Source organism: Kogia breviceps, chromosome 6, assembly GCF_026419965.1.
Source record: "Kogia breviceps isolate mKogBre1 chromosome 6, mKogBre1 haplotype 1, whole genome shotgun sequence".
NCBI lineage: Eukaryota > Metazoa > Chordata > Mammalia > Artiodactyla > Physeteridae > Kogia > Kogia breviceps.
The window spans coordinates 134,466,983-134,484,179 of NC_081315.1; the positions used below are offsets into that span (position 1 = coordinate 134,466,983).

Genomic DNA, 17,197 nt, shown 5'->3' on the forward strand with positions numbered 1-17,197 from the left:
TTGAAAACAGAGACTTACCAGTTAGGGGAAATAGGAATAGAAAATTAAATTTTGAATAAGACTCCAAATTTCTTAGAGTATTTTTGTTCTTCTAGACATCCTTAAGAGTAATTCTTTTAAAACATAAACCTTGTCAGTAAATTCTCTGCTTAGAACCGGGCATCGTTTTCCCGTAGCTTCAGCATAAACTCTAATGTTAGCCCCCAGGATCTTCACCCTCTTCCAGCATCAATTCTCTCAGTATATCCCCCCCATCACCCACCATGCTCCTTATGCTCCTTTTAACAAGCAATTTTCTCCATTTATAATCACACGTGTGTCCTTTCCTGTTCTGTTCCAGCACATCTTTCAGTTGTAACTTCTGTGAAGTCTTTGCTGGCACTGTCTACTCTTCCAGTCCCCACAGTCAGAACTAGAGGCTTTCTGCTCTGTGCTCCCATACTTCTGTTACAGCACTGTCACAGTTTTCTCGCGTGTTGTTCACAGTTCTCTTTTCCACCAGATTGTGAGTTACCTAAGGGCAAGGGAAGTGTCTTGTTTTTGGAGTTCTAACATCTGGCACAGAAAAGGCAGATGATGGTTACACAAGAAATGTTTGTTTTATTAATTGATTAACACTTACTAAGCATTTAACGTATACCCAGGTAAGAACAACATTCTAATATTACACTTTGGGGGGATACATAGAAGTCAGAAGCTAGCATGGGCTGTGAATAATAAATGCTGACTAACTGACATCATTATTTCCTGTTCTCAAAAAACTTGAAGTAGGTAAAATAAATACCCAGAATAAACTAGCCAAGATAGTTATATTCAACATATGTATTTTCCTTTCATGTGCACCTCAAGTCCCGGGAGGCATTTTCTGACTACTCCAACCTATATTTATCTCCGTGTTTCCATTACTTTTCTGTGTTATCCAGCCAGGTTCTAAATCTATGCTTCGTTGAACTGTTCATTGGTTTTTAGATGTGCATTTTGGCTTTCTTTCTGATTATAAAGATTATATGTTCTTTTAGGGCAGGGGTTACATCTTCTGCTTTGAATTTTCTCTGCAGAATGTAGTGAGAAGCTACACACATAATACGATCTCAGAAATTATTTATGGAATGTGTAGGGGTTTGGAATGAGCCTCCTCAGAATGTGTCACTTTTGTATGAAGATTGTTTTGAGCTGGGGGCAATTGAGTCCCTGCAGGTTCAAGAGAAACTACTGCCTTTCTCTTAAGTAGAGAAAGGCAGAAGAATTTGAATTAGGAATTTTTCCCAGGAAAGATTTATTACCAGAGATAAATTTTATCTAAGTGGCCCCATCTATATGGCAGGGCAAACATCTAATTATCAAACCTCTGCTTTTCTTCTTACTGTCCTGTAAATAACCCTCCTATCCTTGGAAGCCCTGGGCCCCTATCCCATTCCTTAGCTCAGGATGGCATCTATACGTCATTTTACCTTTTGGTCTTTGAACCTCTCATATATGTTGGGTTCCCATATGTACAAAATTAAGTTTCATTTTCTCCTTTTAATCTGTCTCATGTCAATTTAATTCTTAGACCAGCCGGAAGAACCTAGAAGAGTAAAGGAAAGTTTTCTGCTTCCCCAACAAGTGAATAAAAGCAAATTCACATCATTAAACATTGTAAATACTACATAAATAAAAGTACCTGTGTATTAAGTCACAAAAAGCCATTCCTCAAAATATTTTTTGTACAAATTTTGCTGTGCGTGAATACAGCACAAAAATGTCTTACTACAATTAATATAATTCCTTAAAATGTAATGGGGTATTGATTGCCTCAAGGATATTAGTAAAAAATGTTATTTCAGTTTAATTTGATTAAGACCAAGGAAGCAAGAAAAACATTGCTTTACGTATACAATGGGATTTGCTTTTCTCTCTTATTTTGACAGTTGGAATATAGAATTATCACAACATGGCACAGTTTACCAGGTGCTGCACAGCTCTGTGACTCTCAAATTTGATTCTGGGGTCCAAGGCTTACTGATGAAAGTGAATGATCCTTTCTTTGATGATCCCCAGCACTACCAGGCGAAGCAGGACTGCCTTTTGATGGAGTATGAAGGTGAGAAATTTTCTATTTTGAGTGCCAGAGCGGAGAGAAATAGAGAATACATGTTGTGATATATGGCAGTGCTCTCTTACAATATCTGTTAATCCTCTCAGAGTTTCCAGATGCCTCATGCTACTCATCCCACGTATCTGAAAATGCAGTGACATGGAAAGATGAGGTCAAAAACTGTGTGACCTGGAACTGAGATTTTTGGAATGAACAGTCTATATCTGGTAGGTATTTAAGAAAATTATCTATGAAACAGTATTAACAATTCATGTGAAAATGTTAGTTCAAGTAATAAATATAGATAATTGATTTGTTTCAGGTATTTAATGGCATTTGTAGAGCAGGCATCCTTAAATTTAAATTGACAGTATCCTCTGAGTTCTAGGAACTATAAAACTGTACCGTTAGAATACTTCTTAGTAGTTTTGTGATTCTTATTTCTAAAAATGTAGCTGTATATTTCGAGAAAGATTTTTCATCCAGATATTTTATGTTTTAGTAATTTTTAGATTTCATTGAATAAGTTAGGGGAAATAAGGTAACCTTTTCATGGAATCATAGTGTATTGGAACTCTGCCTGTGAGGAGTCTAGAAGTCTGGCTACCTTAAACATACCTGTGTCTATATCTGAGGGCTCTTGTCTCCCAAACCAGAACCTTCCAAGGTATGCTATTGTCCTGTTTTAAAAATTCATTTCTTCAACTACTAGAATTTAATGAGTAGAAATTCTTTCTCCAGAATCTCTCTTGAAACCGTATTTACCACTTTGTTGTGGACATGAAAACCTGAACATACCCTTTCTTTATCCCAGACTTCTCACACCTGAATCTGAACTTGTCTTTATACACAATCACTTTTATTTCTGACTTTCCAATTTCTGTTATTCTCCAAGCTACCAGCTTTGAGATCCTGATGTCATCATTGACCTCTTCATTTTTTTGCCCCCACAAACAGTTATCAGATCCTGCTGATTGTTCTTTGGGGATATGCCTTGAATATGTCCCTTCATTTCCATCCTCAGCATGATTTCTTGAGGACTGTCTAAACTGTTACAGTATGGTTTTAAACAGGTTTCTGCTGCCAGCATCTCCCTGATCCTGCTTATCCCACACACAGTGACCTGGCTGGTGGTCCTAAAACACCACTTTGATTATGTCAGTACATTTTTTCAAGAAGATTAATAGCTCCGTTTTGCTTGCAAGGTTAAGCCCAAAATTGTTAGACTGCTGTCCAGGGCCTTTGATTGGCTGCTCTTCAAACTGTGTTCAATTATTGTTCTTCCAGAAACCTCTGCCTCAACCAAGCAGGTCTTCTCTTCTAACTTAAACGATTTGCACCTTTGAACACATGAATTTCCCTTTCTTTCTGCCTACCCAAATCCTCCCTTTTCAACCTGACTAAAATGTCACCTCCTCTGTGAAGACTTCTAAGATAATCCAGTTCTTGGAGATTACTCTATCTTTTGAACTCCTATAATATATCTATGCTGCGCCATTCATCAAAAAATTTATTATATACTGCTTCATGACATTTGCATAACCCCAAATTGAATTTTCTCTATTATTTTTGACTGCTGTTTCAATTCTTAGGTAATGTCTGTTTTCCTTATTATCTTTAAAACTCCTAAAAGGCAAGAACATGTCTTTTCTGTTCCCTGAGTGGATTTACTGTAAAGCTAATGAAACTTATGCTTCAGGGCCCCTTACTTGCATGGTTCCCTTCTAATGTCCCGTGTCTAATTTTGTTTTGAATTTTTTTCAGACAGGGTTCTCCCACATTGTTAAGCTTCTGGCCCCATAAACCTTGGGTCCAACTCTGAATGGGAATGATAGCTAACAATTAATATTCATTTTGTGCTTTTGTTGAGGCACTGTTTCGCTGTAATCTTTCTGTTTAGCTACAGATAGAAAGAACCCCCCTCCTCTGTGCCACTCAAACCCCAATATAATAAATTATATTAATTGCCCAATTTCTAATGACAAAGAATACAGAAATCTGGCAGAAGCAAGCTCACACAGAGCAGGAGAAGATACAGGATCTCTCTGAGAAGCTTCCTTTGGCCCCCAAAGTCTTGGTAGTGGCACAGTCCCAGCAGGGCTCAGTCATGAAGGCTCTGAGAAGGTAAATGATTTATTATGCCATGGCCTTTTATGGTTGGAATTTATGTTATCGCTCAAGAAAATCTTATACTAGCAATAATGTGTCCTTAATCAGAAATATTTGGAGACATTCTGAATTCTCTTCTCAAGACTCATATGGCATCAGAAGGTCATGTCGGATGTGGACGTAGAAGAGTGGAGACATGCCAGTGCACAGGATGCCCTGAGCAGAAATCTCTGTCCCCCGCTTGACCACATTCTGGCAAACACTTTATAAGTGCTGTTCCATTTAATCCTCACTGCAATCCTGTGAGATAGGTATTGTTACTATCACCATTTTACAAATGAGGAAGCAGAGGCTCAGAGAAGGTCATTATCTTGCCTGTGATCACTCAGTGCATAAGTAATGGAGCTGGTACTCAAAAGGCCAAGTTGTCTGATTTTAGAACTGGAATTTTTTTAATTCCTTACTAGAATGATTACAGTAGATGAATTCATTTGTATTATCTTTTAAAAAATTCTTTTTGAAATTCTCTATTTATTTAATCCCTCAAGTCTGTTCATTGACATTAATTTTGAAAAATACGCTGAGGGGGAAGAAAAGGTTCCAGTGAAAAATGTTTCGAAAACACTGCAAACTCTATTTGTCCCTTGGAGAGTCATTATGAATAGTAGCATATTAGTAATTCCCAAATCCTTCAGAATAGAAATCTGTTTCATATTATTAACCCAACATACATAAACGTATTTTCCACTTTTCAGTAATGCTAATAACAACAATGGCAACTAGAATTTATTGAGTGCTTACTATGTGCCAGACACTATTTTAAAAACTTCATATATTAGTCCTATGACGTAGATACCATTTTCACCTGCATTTAACAGATTAGGAAACTGAAGCATAAAGCATTTGAGAAATTTTTCCAAGGTTACATAAGTGGCTTAGGCACAATTTGAAGTCAACTACTATTCTAAGCTGGCTCCCACATTTAATACCTACTATCTGTAGAAATTCTGTGGAATTAATGTTTCAATGAAATCACTTCGGGAAACAATTGAAACATTACTTTGTATGGACAACATATAAATTGACTTTTAATATTCACAAGGTCCCGAGAATGTTACATCAAGTTTTCTGAAATAGTTTGCAGTAATGCTGAATATAAAACTTTAACTTTATAAGGTACTAGATTTCCATTCTTCAGAACGTGACTCTTTATAAATGTTTCCTTTCTTGACTCTTTGTGGATTAAATTTCTCAATATGATGATTGTTTTTTATTTGCAGTTGTTGAATCATTTTTGTACGAACAGCAAGACTAAACAGCACCTGGAGGTGGAACTCTGCCCGTAAGTTCTCTTTTTAAAAAAAAATAAATTTATTTTATTTATTTACTTTTGGCTGTGTTGGGTCTCCATTGCTGTGCACAGGCTTTCTCTCACTGTGGCGAGTAGGGGCTACTCTTCATTGAGGTGCGTGGGCTTCTCATTGCAGTGGCTTCTCTTGTTGCGGAGCACAGGCTCTAGGCATGCGGGCTTCAGTAGTTGTGGCACGCAGGCTCAGTAGTTGTGGTTCGCAGGCTCTAGAGCACAGGCATAGTAGTTGTGGCGCATGGGCTTAGTTGCTCCACGGCATGTGGGATCTTCCTGGACCAGGGCTCGAATCTGTGTCGCCTGCATTAGCAGGCAGATTCTTAACCACTGCACCACCAGGGAGGCCCCGTAAGTTCCCTTTTAATATACACAAGCTGCTCACTGCTTTAGGTTAACTTTCCAAATAGTTTTAAAAATCATTAAACTCATAAAGCAATTATACTCCAATAAAGATGTTAAAAAAATCATTAAACTCTCATTCTCATTTCATGGTTTGAAAAATATGCATGAGTCCCACCCATATTTATTATAGTAGACCTCATATGAAGTTAGAAGCGTTAAAGTAGGTAGACTGTGCATTTCCACTGAAATACAGAATCACACAGGTGATTGAGAATATGATACTTCCATAAGGCTGACCCACTTCCTGATTTAAATTAGTCATGATTGGTGTTTTTTCATGAAACTAGTCTCACAGGTCTCAAAATTATAGAGAGCTTCTAGTGTAGTTATGATACCCAATGTTTTTTTAGGATAATTATGATTCTAGTTGAACTCGACTAAGTAAGTTCTATACACACACACACACACACACACACACACACACACACACACACACACACGCACACCCCTTACATTTTATAGACTTTGTCTTTGAGTTAACAAGCAAACAAAGTTTAGAAGGTAATTTCCTAATGTGATGAGTTCTGAGTTCCAAAGCATTTGTTTTAAACTTTAAACTTTTAAAATTTAAAGCCATCTATTTAACTCCATCCAGGGCATCACCCATTTCTACACAAAGTCGAGACAAGTGTGTATGGATTCTTCTGGCCCTTACTGTGCTGGGCAAACAATATTGATATCTGTAAAGATGCTCAGTCAAGGATTATGGTTTAGAGACAAACTGCATGGCTGTAGCTTTAAAGAAAGAAAGAATTCTTTAGATAGTCATTTTGGATTGTTAAATACAATTTTACCACACTTAAAAAGCACTTACCACATTCAGTCTATTTGAATCCCTTCACATTTTGCCTGGTGAAAATGCTATATTGGACTTTCCTCTGTGACAGCCAGTCATCTAAGTATCTACTTCACCTCCTCAAATTAACCTCATCCACAGATTTCTCTCTCTCTCTTTTGGTAAAAGTTGTTCCTTAAAGTGCTTATTCATTTCTGTCCTCTTATCACAAAGCTTGTTTTATGATTTTCTTAGATGTAACAAATTAGCAGATTCACTTAGGTGTAGCTGAGTCACTGAACCTATACTTTTTTTAAAAAAAATCACATATTTTGTGTACTTTTCTCCTTTGATGATAAAAGGAAATCATATACATTGTGAAACACTTAGGAAATAATACAAGGCACATACACAAATAAAAATCAACTGTAATATTACTACCCAGATGAAGTCACTATTCACCTTTGAGTCTATAACCAGGCATCTAAATAGCTGAGTATGACCAGCAGATTGGTCCTTTTTGTTTGTTTGCTTTGGTTTGGTTTTTCCGTTTTCTACTTACAGTGTGTTTTCACAATTTTGAATTTAACTGCTTACACTCAGAGTGCTTCTCATAGTTACAGTGCATGCCTGGTCCTCCGCATATTTGAACATGAGATCTCTAGAATCACAGTGCAAAAATGTTTTTTGAACAGATTATCATATTGTCATAGAAAACATGCAGAAGCAATCAGCATTGGGTTCTTTCTGTCTCAAGTCCCGAGCTCCCAGTCAGATAATTTGCTTTCCTTTGCATTCCTTTCCCTTAGAGGAAAAAGGGTAAGTAGTAGAGGGAACCACCATGCTATTCTTGGCTTTGGCATTACTAACGTTGCTAAAATGCTTCATCCATTTGGACGTGTACACCTGAATTTTTGTGCCTCTATCGGGCAGTTGCGATCCTCATTTTTTTTTCTTTGAAGCAAAGTGTGAGATGACAAAATAAGCCAATCAATGAGGCGTTTTAAAGCACTGTATTGTTTTTGCCAAGCCATGCTGGTGAAACCTGAGATCTGCGCATTGAGCATCAGTTGTTTTAGATAAAAAGAACCGCAGTGGGCTTCCCCGGTGGCGCGGTGGTTGGGAGTCCGCCTGCCGATGCAGGGGACACGGGTTCGTGCCCCGGTCCAGGAGGATCCCACGTGCCGCGGAGCGGCTGGGCCCGTGAGCCGTGGCCGCTGAGCCTGCGCGTCCGGAGCCTGTGCTCCGCAACGGGAGAGGCTACAGCAGTGAGAGGCCCGCGTACCGCAAAAAAGAAAAACCAAAACAACAGTAGCAATAATGACCAACAATGCTTACATTAGTTTACACAATGCTTACATTGTGTCAAATGCTATTCTAAGCACTTTTTCACATGTTAAATCCTTCAGCCATACCATAATACATTTTACAGGTGAGGAAACATATCTGTTGAATAACTTAACCAAGGTTTCACAGCTAGGAAGTAACAGAGTCTAAATGTGAATTCAAGAAGTCTGGTTTTTAAGTCCATGCTCTTTAATCCCTGTGCTGCTTCTGTTAATAACTTAATAACTATATTAACTTGAGTTGCTAAGATAATTTCTTCAAAATGAATCAGTTATTTTCTTCACTCTTATTAATTGTGTGGACATTCACATGTCGAGGAGAATAGCTTCAATGAGTAAAACCCAAATATTTTGTACTTTTAATCATATAAATGCATAAAACATTAAAAATAGAAAACAGAAGTTGAAACAAGTCAAAAATCTTGAGTATTTATAAGACTTTAAATATTTTGATTTATAAACTTATACTGTGCCTCTAGATATTCTGTGACTAAGTAAATTGAAAGTCTCCTGTATTCATCAGAATTCTTTTATTTATAGTGAAAGAAATACAACTCAAGGAGATTTGATCAGAAAGAAAGAATTGTTAGCTCAGATACTTCAGAAGATCAGAGGTGAACTAGTTGGCCTACTTCAGTTTGCCTCAATCCAAAGATTAGAGGTGATGTCAACAAGTACTTCTCTCTTGCTCTTTTCTCTACTTACACCTCCATGTCCTACCCCTCCCCCCCATTCACCTCTAAATCCCTTCCACATCTATGTGTATCTGTGTTGTTCTTTCCTCCTATAGAGAGGGGCTTCCTTTATGAGGTGGTGGTGAGGGAGGTGACTCAGGTAATTGGAAATTTACAACAGTCCTAACTTAGCCACCTTAAAGGAAGCAGATTGCTTCTTCCTGCTTCAGTATGTTAGGAGGCTGTGACACTGTCATTGCCAGCCCTGCCAGAACCACATAGTTTGAAGGGTGAGGAGCAGTTCTTCAAAGGCAATGAGGGTTCTGAGAAAAAGGGAGAAGGAAAATCTGCAGAGAGAAGTGTTTGGTGTTCATTTTATTTTCACATCTCCAGCACAGTCATTATATAGTTCTTAAATATAAATCCTATGGGTTATTCAAATTCTTCACATTTTCTTTCTTTTGTTCCACCTGGAACCCTACCTTTTGGCAAATTATCTGGAGGACTGAATGGAAAAACAAATGTGCATAAGCTATTTTGCCATATATCAGGAACTACTAAAGTGTGTTGTTGGGAGATAAGATTTAAATCATTAGCATTTTAATTTCTTCTGTTAAAAGAATTTGTCTTGTGTAGTCCTGAGAGTAATAAGAATATCAAGAATTTATCATTTTGGGTTTTCAAGTTCTTACGTATTAAGGCTTTTCTGAATGTCTTAATGGTATGCTTCATTAATTCAACCACATTTATTGCCATTTTGAAAATTTTATTATTTAGATTATATAAAGGTAGGCATTTTACTGTAAGTAGTTATTGCCTATATTGTCTTTCTAAGGCAGGATCTCGGAAGGAACTAGATTATCTTGATATGTTAGAAGTCCTGCTTCATTTAATCCTAATAGAGCATTCATCCATGTGTTTTATAATTCTTGAAATGAATGCCTGTAATAAAGAAAATTAAATTACTTTAATGTAAAAATATGTCGTGTTTACTGATTTATTTATTTAAAATACTTTTTTTAGTACTTGCTATGTTCCAGGCATTGTTTTAGGCACTGGAGATACAGTAATGAAAAAAAAAATTGGCAAAAAGTCCTTTCCTCATGGAACATTTATTCATTGAATTATAGTACATAGGTTATAATATGAATGGTTGTATTATTGACATCATTTTATAGATACTATGTGATTGACTTATAAATAACACTTATTGAGGACTTACGGTATGCCAGGCTATGCTAAGCATATTGTACATATTACCTTATTGTCTTCACCTGGGAAGGAAGTATTATTATTTTGTTCATTTTACAGGTGAGGTATAAAAAACTGAGGTACACTAAGTATCAGAGCAGGGATTCAAACACAGACTCATCTGACCTGGAAGCCTGCAATCTTAACCACCATGCTGCATTGCTTCCAGTGCCCGGGCCATTGGCAGCAACACAGTGGGGCTAATTAACGATCAGTGCATAGAAGTAGTTCTGAGCCATACTTATAATAATGGCATTGTGTTAGGCACTAGAGACAGTAGAAGGATGAGTGTGACAAAGTCCTTTACCTTATTTGCTTTAATTAAACTTATTAATAACTTGGAGGGAACTGTTAACTAAGATGTCTGTGAAGTGACAGCATCTGTTAAGTGCAGATATAAATATAAGTATGGTGAATGTCAACAGATGTCATGTTATAAATTAGGATAGTAAATTACCCGATTATAACACGAATCAATCAAATCATCTAAAACTACTATAAATGATGAATAAGAGGAATCTTCAATTCCAATAAATTAATCTCACAACCACAGGACATAATTTTTTTCTATACTCTGAATCTAGAGCTTGCCCTCTAGATTTTCAAATATACTTGTTTGAAAGATTTTGTGGTTGTTTCTTTGTTTTTTAAAAAGGGTAAGGATATGTGAAATTTGGTATTGTATAAAAATGATAATTAAAGAAAATTTTTTCTAGGTACTCAGTGTATTTCCCAGTAATCTATTCCTTAGTTCTAAAAGTTGCCTTTTTCTTACCCCTTCCTTTCCTTTGCCTCATTCTGTCTGGCTCTTTTTTCCTGCCTCCTACTTTCTCTCCCTTGTCCCAACTTTTCTTTTCCTATCTGGCTTAGAATTGTAGAATACTAGGGCTGGAAGAACCATTAAGGTCCATATACTCCAAAGTTTTATTCAGTTTTTTTTTTTTTTTTTTTTTTTTTTGCGGTACGCGGGCCTCTCACTGCTGTGGCCTCTCCCGTTGCGGAGCGCAGGCTCTGGATGCGCAGGCTCAGCGGCCATGGCTCACGGGCCCAGCCGCTCCGCAGCATGTAAGATCTTCCTAGACCAGGGCACGAACCTATGTCCCCTGCATCGGCAGACGGATTCTCAACCACTGCGCCACCAGGGAAGCCCGAAAGTTTTATTCAGTTTAGAAATCGCTCCTTCTGTCTTGTTGTTGGAGCAAAGGTTGTTATCCAACCTTTGATGGAAAAGAAGATATAGTGTTGGAAGGGCAGTAACCTCTAAAGAATGCCATTGTTAGAAAGTAATTTTCCATATTTAATTGAATCTCACTTCTATATACTTCCTAGATGCTGTTCCCAGTTTTGCCTTTTAGATGAACAAAAACAAGTTTATGTCGCATCTATGTGATAAGATGGGCAAAAACCTAATCACAGGGCCACATCCAGCTGCAAGGGAGGCTAGGAAATGTCACCTCTAGCCAGGCAGTCATAGGCCAGCTAAACCCAATACTACATATTATTAAAAGGTAGCAAGAGAGACTAGATACTGATGGACAATTAGCAGTAATACTGCATGTGTAAAACAGGAAAACAAGTGAAACATAAACATCATGTTCTCTGTTCTTTGATGGTCATTCAGGTACAGCCACAAGAAGAGACCCAGGAGAAGCTCAGAAAAACAGTTTATTTTACTTATAGGCCCTGGAAACAGAAGGCATGGCATAACATGAAGAGCAACATGAGAAAGCACTAACATGGGTCAGGAGCCAGAAGGGGCAGAGGTGAGGGGGGTGTGTAGGCTTGGATTTTCTGAGAGAAAGGCAAGGCAGGGCATTGTAAACAGGTCAGGTTTGGCTTGTTTGAAAAATTTTGGCAGGCTGTAAGCTCTAAGGTGGTCCTTAGTTACCTGCTACCTGGCCCTGGGATGATTAAGGTAGAGGAATACTGCCTCCTGGGTGGTATGACCAGATAAAGGAGGCATGGCTCTGGATTGCTTAGTTTACATATCAAAAGCATGCTGGGAACAAATGAGGTATTACCCCATACCTATTAGAATGGCTGTTATCAAAAAGATTAGAAATAATGAGTGTTGACAAAGATGTGGAGAAAAGGGAAGCCTTGCATACTGTTGGTGGGAATGTAAATTGGTACAGCTACTATGGAAAACAGTATGGAGGTTCCTCAAAAAATTAAAAATAGAACTACTATATGACCCAGCAATTCCACTTCTGGGTATTTACCTGAAGAAAATGAAAACACTCATTTGAAAAAAATATATGCACATGCATATATGCGTATATCCCCATGTTCATTGTAGCATTATTTATAGAGCCAAGACATGGAAACAATCCAAGTGTCCATTGAAGGATGAAAGAAGATGTGATATATATCTACAATGGAATATTATTTAGCCATGAAAAAGAATGAAATCTTGCCCCTTGTGACAAGATGGATGGACTTCAAGGACATTATACTAAGTGAAATAAGTCATGTAGAGTAAGACAAGTACCTGATGATCTCTTTTATATGTGGAATCTAAAATTATCTATCTATCTATCTATATTGATAGAAAAATGGATAGGGAGATAGATAATCTAAGCTTATAGATACAGAAAACAGATTGGTTCCCCAGAGGTTGGGGAGGAGTAGATGGAAAAGGGAGAAATGGATGAACTGGGTTTTCTTGGTTTTTAGTTTAAATAAATTGAATTTTTTAAAAATTAAAAAAAGAAAAAAATTAAATTAAGGTATACTTTTGTAATTTTTTCTAAAAAGTGTGAATTCATATGTCTTAGATGTTTCTTAGAATGTCAGTGAAGTGATGGAAAAATGTAGAAAGCATATACAATTTTTTTTCAAAAAATGTATTCTTTATTATTTTTACCAGGCACTATAAATGATATTTTAAAAATACAAATAGTACACATCACTATAAGAACTTAAACATGTAGGTCAAATAGTGCTAAACTGAGTGTCATTATTTTGTCCATTATTACTAGTGAACAAGTATGGTAAATAATAAAATTTAAAGAAATTAAGTATTAAAATTCTTCAATTTAATTTGCTTATGTTATAACTTTGAACACTACTAATTTAATTTTAATTTATAATTTTAAAGACATCATTATTGGGAACCTGAATTATTAAGAAATACTTCTAAGATGTTCATTCCTTAACATTTTTGATGAGGGAGTTTAGTTTTTGACCTTGTAAATATGACATTTGGCAAGTATGTACTTAATTCAGACTTTGGTTGAAATACACACATCTCTTGTGTGAAAGGCAGTAAATCAACTGAGGCTGGATTGATGCTGATACTTTGCCAACTCTGTTTTGTGAGCAGAATATTTTAGTATACTGTGAACAGTGTGTTAAACATTATTAACATGAGTCTAAATAACTGGTCCTGAAATTAATGTTCTTTTATCTGACAACTTCTCCTATTAATAGAAATAGAGCTAAGAGGAGTTTAAGTCAAGATGGCAGAGTAGAAGGACGTGCGCTCACTTCCTCTTGCGAGAACACCAGAATCACAACTAACTGCTGAACAGTCATTGATAGGAAGACTGGAACTCACCAGAAAAGATACCCCACATACAAAGAAAAAGGAGAAGCCTCAATGAGACAGGAGGAGGGACGCAATCACAATAAAATCAAATCCCATAACTGCTGGGTGGGTGACTCACAAACTGGAGAACAATTATACCACAAAAGTCCACCCACTGGAGTGAAGGTTCTGAGCCCCATGTCAGGCTTCCTAACCTGGGGGTCTGGCAATGGGAGGAGGAATTCCCAGAGAATCAGACTTTGAAAGCTAGCAGGGTTTAATAGCAAGATTTCAACAGGTCTGTGGGAAACAGAGACTCCACTCTTGGAGGGCACACAAAGTAGTGTGCGCATTGGGATGCAGGGGAAGGAGCAGTGACCCCAGGGGAGACTGAACCAGACCTACCTGCTAGTGTTGGAGGGTCTCCTGCAGAGGTGGGAGGAGCTGTGGCTCACTGTGGGGACAAGGACACTGGCAGCAGAAGTTCTGGGAAGCACTCCTTGGTGTGAGCCCTCCCAGAGTCCACCATTAGCCCCACCAAAGGGCCTGTAGGCTCCAGTGCTGGGGCACCTCAGGCCGAACAACCAACAGGGAGGGAACTCAGCCCCATGCATCAGCAGACAAGTGGATTAAAGTTTAACTGAGCTCTGCCCACCAGAGCAACATCCAGCTTTACCTACCACCAGTGCCTCCCATCAGGAAGCTTGCACAACCCTCCTAGATAGCCTCATCCACCAGAGGACAGACAGCAGAAGCAAGAAGAACTACAGTCCTACAGCCTGTGGAATGAAAACTACATTCAGAGAAAGATAGACAAAATGAAAAGACAGAGGGCTATGTACCAGATGAAGGAACAAGATAAAACCCCAGAAAAACAACTGAATGAAGTGGATGTAGGCAGCCTTCCAGAAAAAGAATTCAGAATAATGATAGTGAAGATGATCCAGAACCTTGGAAAAAATGGAGGCAAAGATCTAGAAGATGCAAGAAATGTTTAACAAAGACCTAGAAAAATTAAAGAACAAACAAACAGATGAACAATACAATAACTGAAATGAAAAATACACTAGAAGGAATCAATATCAGAATAACTGAGACAGAAGAACAGATAAGTGACCTGGAAGACAGAATGGTGGAGTTTATCTAACCTTACACCTAAAGGAATTACAAAAAGAACAAACAAAACCCAAAGTGACTAGAAGGAAAGATATCATAAAGATCAGAGCAGAAATAAATGAAATAGAAACAAAGAAAACAATAGCAAAGATCAATAAAACTAAAAGCTGATTCTTTGAGAAGATAAACAAAATGGATAAACCTTTAGCCAGGCTCACCAAGAAAAAGAGAGAGAGAACTCAACTCAATAAAATTAGAAATGAAAAAGGAGAAGTTACAACGGACACCACAGAAATACAAAGCATCATAAGACTACTACAAGCAACTCTATGCCAATAAAATGGACAACCTGGAAGAAATGGACAAATTCTTAGAAAGGTATCACCTTCCAAGACTGAACCAGGAAAAAAAAAATATAAACAGACCAATCACAAGTAATGAAAATGAAACTGTGATTTAAAATCTTCCCCAAAACAAAAGTCCAGGACCAGATGGCTTTACCAGTGAATTCTATCAAACATGTAGAGAAGAGCTAACACCAATCTTTTGCAAACTGTTCCAAAAAACTGCAGAGGAAGGAACACTCCCAAACTCACTCCACGAGGCCACCATTACCATGATACCAAAACCAGAGAAAGATACTTCAAAAAAAGAAAATTATAGACCAATATCACTGATGAATATAGATGCAAAAATCCTCAACAAAATACTAGCAAACAGAATTCAACAACACATTTAAAGGATCATACACCATGATCAAGTGGGATTTATCCCAGGGATGCAAGGATTCTTCAGTATATGCAAATCAATCAATGTGATACACCATATTAACAAATGGAAGAATAAAAACCATATGATCATCTCAATAGATGCAGAAAAAGCTTTTGACAAAATTCAACACCTATTTATGATAAAAACTCTCAGGAAAGTGGGCATAGAGGGAACCTACCTCAACATAATAAAGGCCATATATGACAAACCCAGAGCCAACATCATTCTCAATGGTGAAAAACTGCAAGCATTTCCTCTAAGATCAGGAACAAGACACGGATGTCCACTCTCACCACTATTGTTCAACATCATTTTGGAAGTCCTAGCCGTGGCAATCAGAGAAGAAAAAGAAATAAAAGAAATACTAATTTGAAAAGAAGAAGTAAAGCTGTCACTCTTTGCAGATGACGTGATACTATACATAGAGGATCCTAAAGATGCCACCAGAAAACTACTAGAGCTAATCAATGAATTTGGTAAAGTTGCAGGATACAAAATTAATGCACAGAAATGTCTTGCATTCCTATACACTAACAACAAATGATCAGAAGGAGAAATTAAGGAAACACTCCCATTCACCATTGCAACAAAAAGAATAAAATACCTAGGAATAAACCTACCTAAGGAGGTAAAAGACCTATACTTAGAAAACTATAAGACACTGATGAAAGAGATAAAAGATGACACAAAACAGATGGAGGAATACACCATATTCTTGTATTGGAAGAATCAATATTGTGAAAATGACTCTACTACACAAAGCAATCTGTAGATTCAATGCAATCCCTATCAGATAACTAATGGCATTTTTTTTTACAGAACTAGAACAAGAAATCTTAAAATTTGTATGGAGACACAAAAAACCCTGAATAGCCAAAGCAATCTTGAGGGAAAAAAAGCAGAGCTGGAGGACTCAGACTTGCTGACTTCAGACTATACTACAAAGCTATAGTAATCAAGACAATATGGTGCTGGCACAAAAAAAGAAATATAGATCAGTGGAACAGGATAGAAAGCCCAGAGATAAACCCACACAACTATGGTCAACTAATCTGTGACAAAGGAGGCATGTATATACAATGGAGATTAGACAGTCTCTTCAGTAAGCGGTGCAGGGATAACTGGACAACTACATGTAAAAGAATGAAATTAGAACACATCCTAATACCATACACAAAATTAAACTCAAAATGGATTAAAGACCTAAATATAAGACTGGATACTCTAAAACTCTTTGATGAAAATATAGGAAGAACACTCTTTTACATAAATCACAGCAAGATCTTTTTTGACCCACCTCCTAGAGTAATGGAAATAAAACCAAAAATAAACAAATGGGACCTAATGAAACTTGAAAGCTTTTGCACAGCAAAGGAAACTATAAACAAATGAAAAGACAACCCTCAGAATGGGAGAAAATACTTGCAAACAAAGCAACTGACAAAGGTTTAATCTCCAAAATATATAAACAGCTCATGCAGCTCAATATTAAAAAACAAACAACCCAATGAAGAAATGGGCAGAAGACCTAAATAGACATTTCTCCAAAGAAGACATACAGTAGACCAAGAGGCACATGAAAAGCTGCTCAACATCACTATTAGACAAATGCAAATCAAAACTACAATGAGGTATCTCCTCACACCAGTTAGAATGGGCATCATCAGAGCATCTACAAACAGCAAATGCTGAAGAGGGTGTGGAGAAAAGGAAACCCTCTTGCACTGTTGGTGGGAATGGAAATTGATACAGCCACTATGGAGAACAGTATGGAGGTTCCT

The 17,197-nt window shown here is 37.3% G+C and overlaps 1 protein-coding gene across 1 annotated transcript in view; it reads left to right on the forward strand.

Annotated features, from left to right (window-relative positions):
- C6H4orf33 (chromosome 6 C4orf33 homolog) overlaps positions 1-2,053 on the forward strand; it is a 57,550-nt gene extending 55,497 nt beyond the window's left edge. Inside the window, exon 9 of the transcript XR_010841153.1 lies at positions 1,911-2,053. The gene's annotated coding sequence lies outside the window, so the exon portion shown is untranslated. The remainder of the gene's footprint in view (positions 1-1,910) is intronic.
- The last annotated feature ends 15,144 nt before the right edge of the window (positions 2,054-17,197 follow it).